The following is an 8,464-nucleotide window of genomic DNA, read 5'->3' as shown; positions in this document are numbered from 1 at the left end:
GGCCACAACAGTGAGAGGCCCGCGTACCGCAAAAAAACCAAAACTTACGGTAAAGGGAATAATGAAGCTGTCCCACTATATGGCACAACAAAAGATAGTAGTGACATCAAAATCAGGGCCTATCCATCTCATTTGCAGTTATATACTCAGTGTTTAGCATAGCATTTGATCCCTCATCAGTATTCAATAAGAAGATGCGTGTTGAATGACTTAAGGATGAATTAATGAATGAAAAAAGTTAGTATGGTAGAAAATGTGTTTTATCCTTGTATTTTCGTGTGTTGACTTCTGTATTTCAAGACCCAGCACTGTAACCGACACATAGAATATAAGCAGTAAAATTGTTGAAAGACTGAATGAGTCCCCACAATTCTAAGAATAATTTTAAGACCAACACAGACCCCATATCTGCCAAGGTCTATGACAGAAGTATCCAGAGAAGAAAGCCTGATCTCAGCTAGTGGTAGAGCTGACAGAATTTATCTAGTTTTAATAATTTACAGCTCATCCCATTACATTTAGGCATAGTACCTACATGAGCCATACAATTAAATGTTGACTGAAGAAAAATGCACAACCTAAAAGTTGAGAATTATGTTTTATTTGGAGGACATACTGAGGACTTAAGTCAGGAGACAGCCTCTCAGATAGCTCTGAGGGACTGTTCTGAAGAGGTAAGGGAGGGCACAGGATATTTAGGGGTTTTTGCAAAAAAAAAAAAAAACCCGGTAGTTGGAACATCAACGTCTAGCTCCCCCAAGGTAGACTGCAGTGTGTTACCCTTCCCTCGGCCTACCCTGGGGCACCCTGAAGGGCCTACGGGTCTGAGTGTGGCCCAGCAAGCCCAGGGGAGCCGGCGGGTCCTCAGAGTTCTTGTCCTGAAACTGGCGCTGACGCGACGGGGCCACGAGTCTCTAGACACTTACTGCCGTTAAACGAATGCAGAGCTGCGACTAAGGCCTCAGGGAACCTGCTTCACGCCTACCCTTCTGGATGCCAAATCAAGACCTTACGTTGAGGCTAGGGCCCCCGTTGAGATTCCCCTTAGCTCTAGAGCAGGGCAGGAAGAGCTCCCACCCAGGACCTGGAAGCACCCTCTTTCTTTCAAGAAAACTCTTTTTTTTCTCAGAGCCATGCCTGCAGGGACTAGAAACACGGCAACAACAGTGTTTTTCAGGTTTTTTCCGGCTGCAAGAATGGAGCTTTCAAAATGGGAAAACCAGGCTTTTCGCTATAGACGCCATGTCTAGATTGACACGCAGCCTAAATACGTGTGTTTTCTAACAAGTAAAAGAGACACAAGCTACCCACTGTGCCCTAAACTGCATCAACTTTTTAAAGAAGGGTGTTCTGCGACTAGCGAACTGCCGAGGGGCCTGTGTATCTTCCAATATCCGGCAGTGTTACACGAAGAACTGTTCTTTAGTTGAAGTTGCAGTGCAAGCTGAATTTCCCCTTGAGGTATGGTGACTTCATGTATGAGGTCCGAGGAAGAATTGCCTTCCTCCCCTTTGAAGTCCCAAACCACTACACCCAACATGTTTGTCTTTAGTTGAAAGTGGTATTTAAGGTGAGGATTTCAGCCATTTGGGAGATTTACTGAGTTCTCCTGGGTCTCTTCCATGTATACATATTATTAAATTTTGTTTGATTTTCTCCTGTTAATCTTAATCTGTCTCATGTCAATTTAATTCCTAGACTAACCAGAAAAATCTAGAAGGGTACAGGAAACTTTCTTCCTGCCCAACAGGCATTATAGTGCAGGGCACATTGCCTGCCTTTGAAAGCATCTGAACTTCTACACATTGAGAACCCTCTCCTTTCCATGCCCCTTTACCATAGGCATAAAGATTTCTGTGCACATCGAGGCTGAGAAGAACTCCTGAGTCCATCATTGTTTCTCCAGGCAGTCATGAAGACTGTCAGAGAGGAAGAACTTTGCCTCTGCCCTTCTGTAGGCAAATGGAGTAGGGGGTCCCCAAAGAAAAAGAATCAAATATAACTTTTTGACATAAGAGAAGCCATTTTAAGCCTAAATCATTTGTGATCTCAGCCTGGTCATGATGCTTGCTCTTGAACAGGTCTCAGTAATTAATGATATTGTGAAATAAAATTGTCCCTTACCATCTGGTTCTATAAGAATGAAGTCACTAGCCACTGTAGTCTCTGACCTTGACAAAAAAGTAATCACTTGATCTAAAAGAGAACTGGAAATTTTTCTTTGAGCCAAATTTGAGGATTATAACCTGGGAAGAGCATCTCAGAAAACTCTGAAAACTGTTCTGCCCATTAGAAACCCAGGGAGGTGTATAAGTTTTTTTTGAGACAGAGGGCTGTGCATCAAATGACATTTTATTGAACGTTTACATAATTCAGATCTAAGTGCCATCCTGCTGGTCATGTAACCCCTTACAAGGTCAAGAAGAAATGTTCTCTCTTAAGGAGGGAGTTGTCTTGTTGGTGTTAGGAGAATGTTGCTCTTTATGGTTGAGCAAGTGTCCCTGCCTATGGGGGAGGTTTGGTCAATGTATAATGCAGATGCACAATGCACAGTGTGGGGAGAGAGGAGACCAAAGGGCAGAGAAGAATATATGTTTAAATTTCTCTTGTCTTGCCGTAAAATATAAATTTTGTTTCACAACCTTCAACACACCCTGAATGGAATTCAGGACAGAGATCAGGAATGAGGCAGTCTATGCTCTGGGAAAACCCGGCAGAACAGGCCTTCAGATAGTTAGATATTTTCAGAAGACTTTATGAGCCCAGTTTCTTTTATCTTCTCATATGTAGAAAAGCACTAAAATCATTAATGGAGACATCTGCTCCTTGTGACTAGCAGCCACCATTTCGTGACTAGCAGCAAATTTCTGCCAAAATGTGTCCCTGATTACATGTGTCCCCCTTCACCAAAATCACATGCATGCTGATCTTCCCCCTAACTCTTTCGAGCAGTTCCTCAGAGCTCTCTGAGAGGCTGTTTCCTTGGCTATAGTCCTCATTTTGCCCCAAATAAAACTTAACTCACAACTCTCAGTTTGTGCTTTTTTTTTTTTTCAGTTGACAGTTTAAAACTTTCCCAATTTGGCTGCTCAAGGAGCCACCGTTTTGGGAAAATCCCTGGTGTTCTCCTTACTTGCTGCAAGTAATAAAGCCTTCCTTCTCCTGCCCTTTGGCTTGGTTGTGTCTTTTGGCTCAACAAAAGAAGTGTTTCAGGTAACACTTTTAGCTGGTCTAAGAATTAAATCGACGTGAGACTGATTAACAGGAGAAAATAAAACAAAAGTTTAATAATATGTATATCTAGGAGTCATTTTTGGCCTAAGCCATTTTGCAATGTAAGCCTGGCCAGGATGCTTGCCATTGAAAGGGTCTCAGTAATTAATGATCTTAAGGGAACAAAATAATGCAGAATCAAAGGACTGTTTTCAGGTAAAAGAAGTAACAATAACAAAGATAATTGTAAAGACTCCCAGTTCTCTTTCAATGGTAAAGATTAGCCTGATCAACTGGGAACATAAGGAATGATGATATTGACCTTTTCTGACCCTCATGACTTCAGTCCACTAAAGCTTGGACTCTGTGGACCACCCAAACCCCTTCATGAGTATGCATGTACCCTTAGCTTAAAAATACCCCAGTTTTGCTGTTCAGGAAGACACTGCTTTGGGAAAGACCCCCGGTGTTCTCTTTACTTGCTGCAAGTAACAAATCCTTTCTTCTCCCAATCTTTGTTTTTGTTGTGCCTTTCAGCTTGACACCCACCAAGAGGCAAACCCAAGTTTTTGGGTAACATTAGCTCTTTGGCTGGCAATGAAAATGACATAAGGCAGATTAACAAGAGAAAATTAAATTATTATGTGCACATGGGGAATTCACATAAGTATGAAGAATTCCAAAGACAGCAAGACAAGGTGACATATATATATTCTTGACTACAGAGAAGTGAAACTGAGCAGGACCCTGTGGGGCTCCTGGGCACTAAAGTCTTTCTGTGTCCCCCATTTCTTGTTTGCAGGGACTAGGCTTCAGCCTCCACAACCTTCCCTGAATTCCAAAGGGTAGGGTCAAATAGTTGCTAATCAGGGAAGGGAGGGGCTGCAGAGACAAGGGAGGAACTGTCAAGAAACAATAGTGCAGCTTTGGGACAAGATCCTGGTTCTGCCTCAAGGGAAACATATAACAATAACTGAGCTCTTCTACAGAACTAAAACCCCCAACAAATGGAAGATGTTAACTACTTGATGAAGCATCCTTCATTCTAGACAGAAGGTCACAGTTTGATAACCTTGAGAAGCATAGAAGCTCATCAGGAGACCACCTGAGGCCAGATTAAAGGATTGCAGGCCCTGAACACACCATAATCCTTCTCAGCAACCCTGACCTTGAACCATTGCTATAAAACTCCTCACCAAATCCCCCCAGGTTGGGACACACAGTTTTGGGGGCATTAGCCTGCTGTGTCCCCCTTTGCCTGGCAACACAATAAACCTATTCTTTTCTACTTCACCCAAACTCTGCCCCCGAATTCGATTCCATACCAGTGCACAGAGGCCAAATTTCGGCATCAGAAGGAGGTATGGGTCTGAAATTTCAAGGGGAAGTAAGGTAATTCACAGGAAGTTAAAAAGAGTTAATGTTTGCTAAACAAATGTTTGCTGATCCATCCAAAGACAATGAGACACAGAGAGAATTTTTTTTTTGCGGTACGCATGCCTCTCACTGTTGTGGCCTCTCCCCTTGCGGAGCACAGGCTCCGGACGCACAGGCCCAGCAGCCATGGCTCATGGGCCCAGCCGCTCCGCGGCACGTGGGATCTTCCCGGACCGGGGCACGAACCCGTGTCCCCGGCATCGGCAGGCGGGCTCTCAACCACTGCGCCACCAGGGAAGCCCCACAGAGAGGATTTTGATCAAATGGGCTTTTCAATGTTCCTCCTGTTCTACCACACCTAATATTATACTACATTTATCTCTAGTGATAGCTTCTTCCTGGGACAGGCCTCCTGTCTTAAATTATTTTAGGCAGTAAGGGGGAAGTTCAAAGGCTCTTCCTGAGTCTTTTGGGCCTGATTGTTTTCAGCTCAAAATAATCCACATGCCATAGTGGCACATCTTGTGGTGGCCTGCACTTAGACCCATTGGCTCCCACGTGCAAATGAGAACCATGCAATGACTCAGGGAGAGCCCTGAGCACATTATTCAGATAGACACCAACATGATGCAATTTTTCTTCGGTGTGTTCAGTGAGAGAAAGCAATACAAGAGGCACTGCCCTTTTACTTTGGGGGAGGTTGAAAGTCCCTTCTTGGAAAGGAAAAATAAGTACTTTTAGAGCATTTAGAAAACCTAAAACCTGTGAGTCAATTTTTTTAAGTGCAGAGTTAATTTTACCCAAATGTGTTTTCTTAAAAATTGCAACCAGTCAAGATCAGTATCTTCAAGGGGTGCACCAGTTGTGATATTTACTGACTTTACACTGTTCTGAAATTGAGGATACCTTCCCTCTACTCAGTTAATGTTTATTTTTATTAACTTTTAAAACTGTTTGAAGTAGGAGATCTTTTACTGGAGCCTGAGGATTGATAATGTTAACCACTGTGACACTGCTCTGTTACCTCCCATCAACCAAAGAATTGTGCAGGAGCCGATCACATACCCTGTGATTCCCCTCTCTCACCTGGTATTTAAAAATGCTTTCATGAAACCCATCAGGAAAGGGGGTTCAGGTGTTTTGAGCACTAGCTGACCTGAACTCCCTGCCTGGCACCTGCAATAAACGCTGCACTTTCCTTTGCCATAACCTGGTGTCAGTAGATTTGCTTTACTGCACATGGGAGAGCAGACCCACGTTTTTTTCATCAGCATATTTATATATATTATTATATATTGTAGGCAATGGAGATATTTTACTTCTTTCCTATTGTGCTGTTTTATTTTTTAACTGAGTTAACCATGAAAGTCAATTTTTGTTGATAGAGGAGAAAAGGTACAAATTAATGAGCTATAGTTAAAAATTTAAAGCTTTTAAAATGCTTGTTATTTATAATGAGATTTATATAATAGAGAATTAGGAAATAATTCTGTATTTAAATGGTTCGATTGTGATTGTGGAACATGAAATTGGTAGTCCACAGGACATATACTAAATTTTCACCCTTAGTGATACTATATTTGTACTGTCCATGTCAAGCTAAAATGTTGTTTTTCAACAATCTTTAGCAAACATATCTTAGTTTTATTATTCAGAGGGAATATAGGAGCTCAATTTGATATAGGGAACTTGAGCATTCCATCAACATGAATTTGAAGAATACACTAAGAATATCTTCTACATTACATTGGAGTAGTGAATTCCTGGTAATTATTTAGGGAATTCTTTTGAAAAATAGAGTCACCAGGGGCCAATAACTGAATTCTATTGAAATATAGAGATAGATATTAATAAGAATGGAAAATCATATTTTCATTTTATATTGCCCATATCTTCATTTTATTTGTAGGTTTTGAAAGTTTGCAAGAGAAAGATATCAGAATTTATACTTCATTCAGCAGAATCCCTTGGACCAAATGATCACACACTCAGAATACATAAGTGGAGACATTACTGACTGTGGCCCAGGAGACAAGGACAAGACCTAGAAAAGACACAGTAAATAATGGAGGGAAAGAAAGATTGGAATAGACAGGCATTTCTCTTAATGAAAAATGTTAACAGTAGAATCCTTGAGGGAGAATCTTTGAAAACATTGGATTTCTATAACAATAAAAAATTGAGTCCCAAAGTACAATGAGAAATAACAATAATGAATAAATAGGATAAAGAAATTATATGTTAACTGGCATACATTCCAGGCGATTATCAGACTCCTGCAGAAACCAGGGCTTTCTGGCCTTTAATTCCCCTTGGGCAGAACTGCAGCGCCCCTGTCCCCAGCCTTCAGCCATCAACTCCAGGACTACAGAGGCAGAGTCCTGGCCCTCAAGTCAGGCTGCCTCACTGACTTGAATGCCCATGGAAAAGGGAACATTGATCCTGACCTGAGACACAGCCCTCAGATGTTTGTAAGCTGGAAAGTCTGCATCAGACTTCCTCCTTGCATCTCTCTGGGGTGAACTAGGGAAAACAAAACGTCACAAAACCCTTTCCCACAGAAGAAGTCTGGGAAAAAACGCATGACGATCTTGGCCTTGGTGCCAGGTGAGGCTGATATAACTAGAGCACACCTTCTCCTGGGTTTGGTACCAGAATCCAGGGCCCTGGTGGGAGGACCTGGGCTCTGCCCTGGGTTCCATGGACACAGACAAGCAAGTGTGATGTCAGCAACCTTCAAGGACCCAGGTGTGAGAAAGAGGCAATGAAGACACGATGGCTGCTTCAGGGTGGCTTGGTGTCAGCCTAGAACAGCTGGACTTCATAAGGAATAACACACTGTGGAGGGAAATAATAAAGAATTTATAATAGGAACAGAAAATAGTTTTATTTGAGCCAAGCTGAGGGCTATAATCTGGGAGGCAGCCCCTCAAAAGGCTCTAAGGAACTTCTCCACTGAAGCATGGTAGTCTTATACTTTATCAGAACAAAGAACATACATCAAACATGACAGGGGTATATTCCTTAAAGATTTCAAAAGAGACAGATTTAGTACATATATAGTGAGACAGTAGGATCCTGGTACGTGGGAAAGGAACCTCATCTTCGAGAGGGTGTTAACATGGACATCATAAGAAGGGAGTCATTTACCCTTATTTTTGAATCAGACATTTCTTTTCCTTAATGGTTAAAGCAGATGTGCTGTGTGTGTTTGACAGGCTCTTTCAGTTCACACAAAGTTTAGACTGAACCATGTATAAGCCTAAATGATTTCCCCATACCTCATTACGTGAAAAATTTCTCCCTCAACACTATAATTTGGGGCTTGACTAATCTTGGCGATAAACCAGACACATAATACCCTCAGCTCTCTAGGCCTCTCCACCTGCAGATCCTGCTGTATCCTCCCCCCAGGGCACAGCACCACAAGAGGGTGTCAGGTGAGGGGTTTGGGACTCAGAGAACTGACTCCCGAAAGTGTTTCTGTTTTCCAAGATAAATAACAATACAGTTTGGATTCTAAAAATCATCCAAATAAGTGAAAAAAAAAATGCTAGAGCAACAGTGAATCACAGCGTTTTTCATAAGATAAATGAATGTTATAGAATGAAAGAGTAAATAGAGCCCAGAGGCTTTAATATGTAAAATTAAAATGGAGTTCAGTAGTGTTTAAAACACATCCAAAGGTCACATTTATGAGCTGCAAGTCCAGCTGTATTCCACAAGAATTGAGGCAAATGCATGAAAGATGAGTTATGAGTAAAGCACTATCCCCAAACTGTGGGTGTGGGGAAACTCATCCTAGCACTTTGTGCAGAACTAATACATTGCAACCATATCTGGTTTCGAAACTGATATTTTCTGCAACTAAAAA

Source organism: Hyperoodon ampullatus (assembly GCF_949752795.1).
Source record: "Hyperoodon ampullatus genome assembly, contig: scaffold_453, whole genome shotgun sequence".
NCBI classification, from domain to species: Eukaryota; Metazoa; Chordata; class Mammalia; order Artiodactyla; family Ziphiidae; genus Hyperoodon; species Hyperoodon ampullatus.
This window is presented reverse-complemented; position numbering follows the sequence as displayed.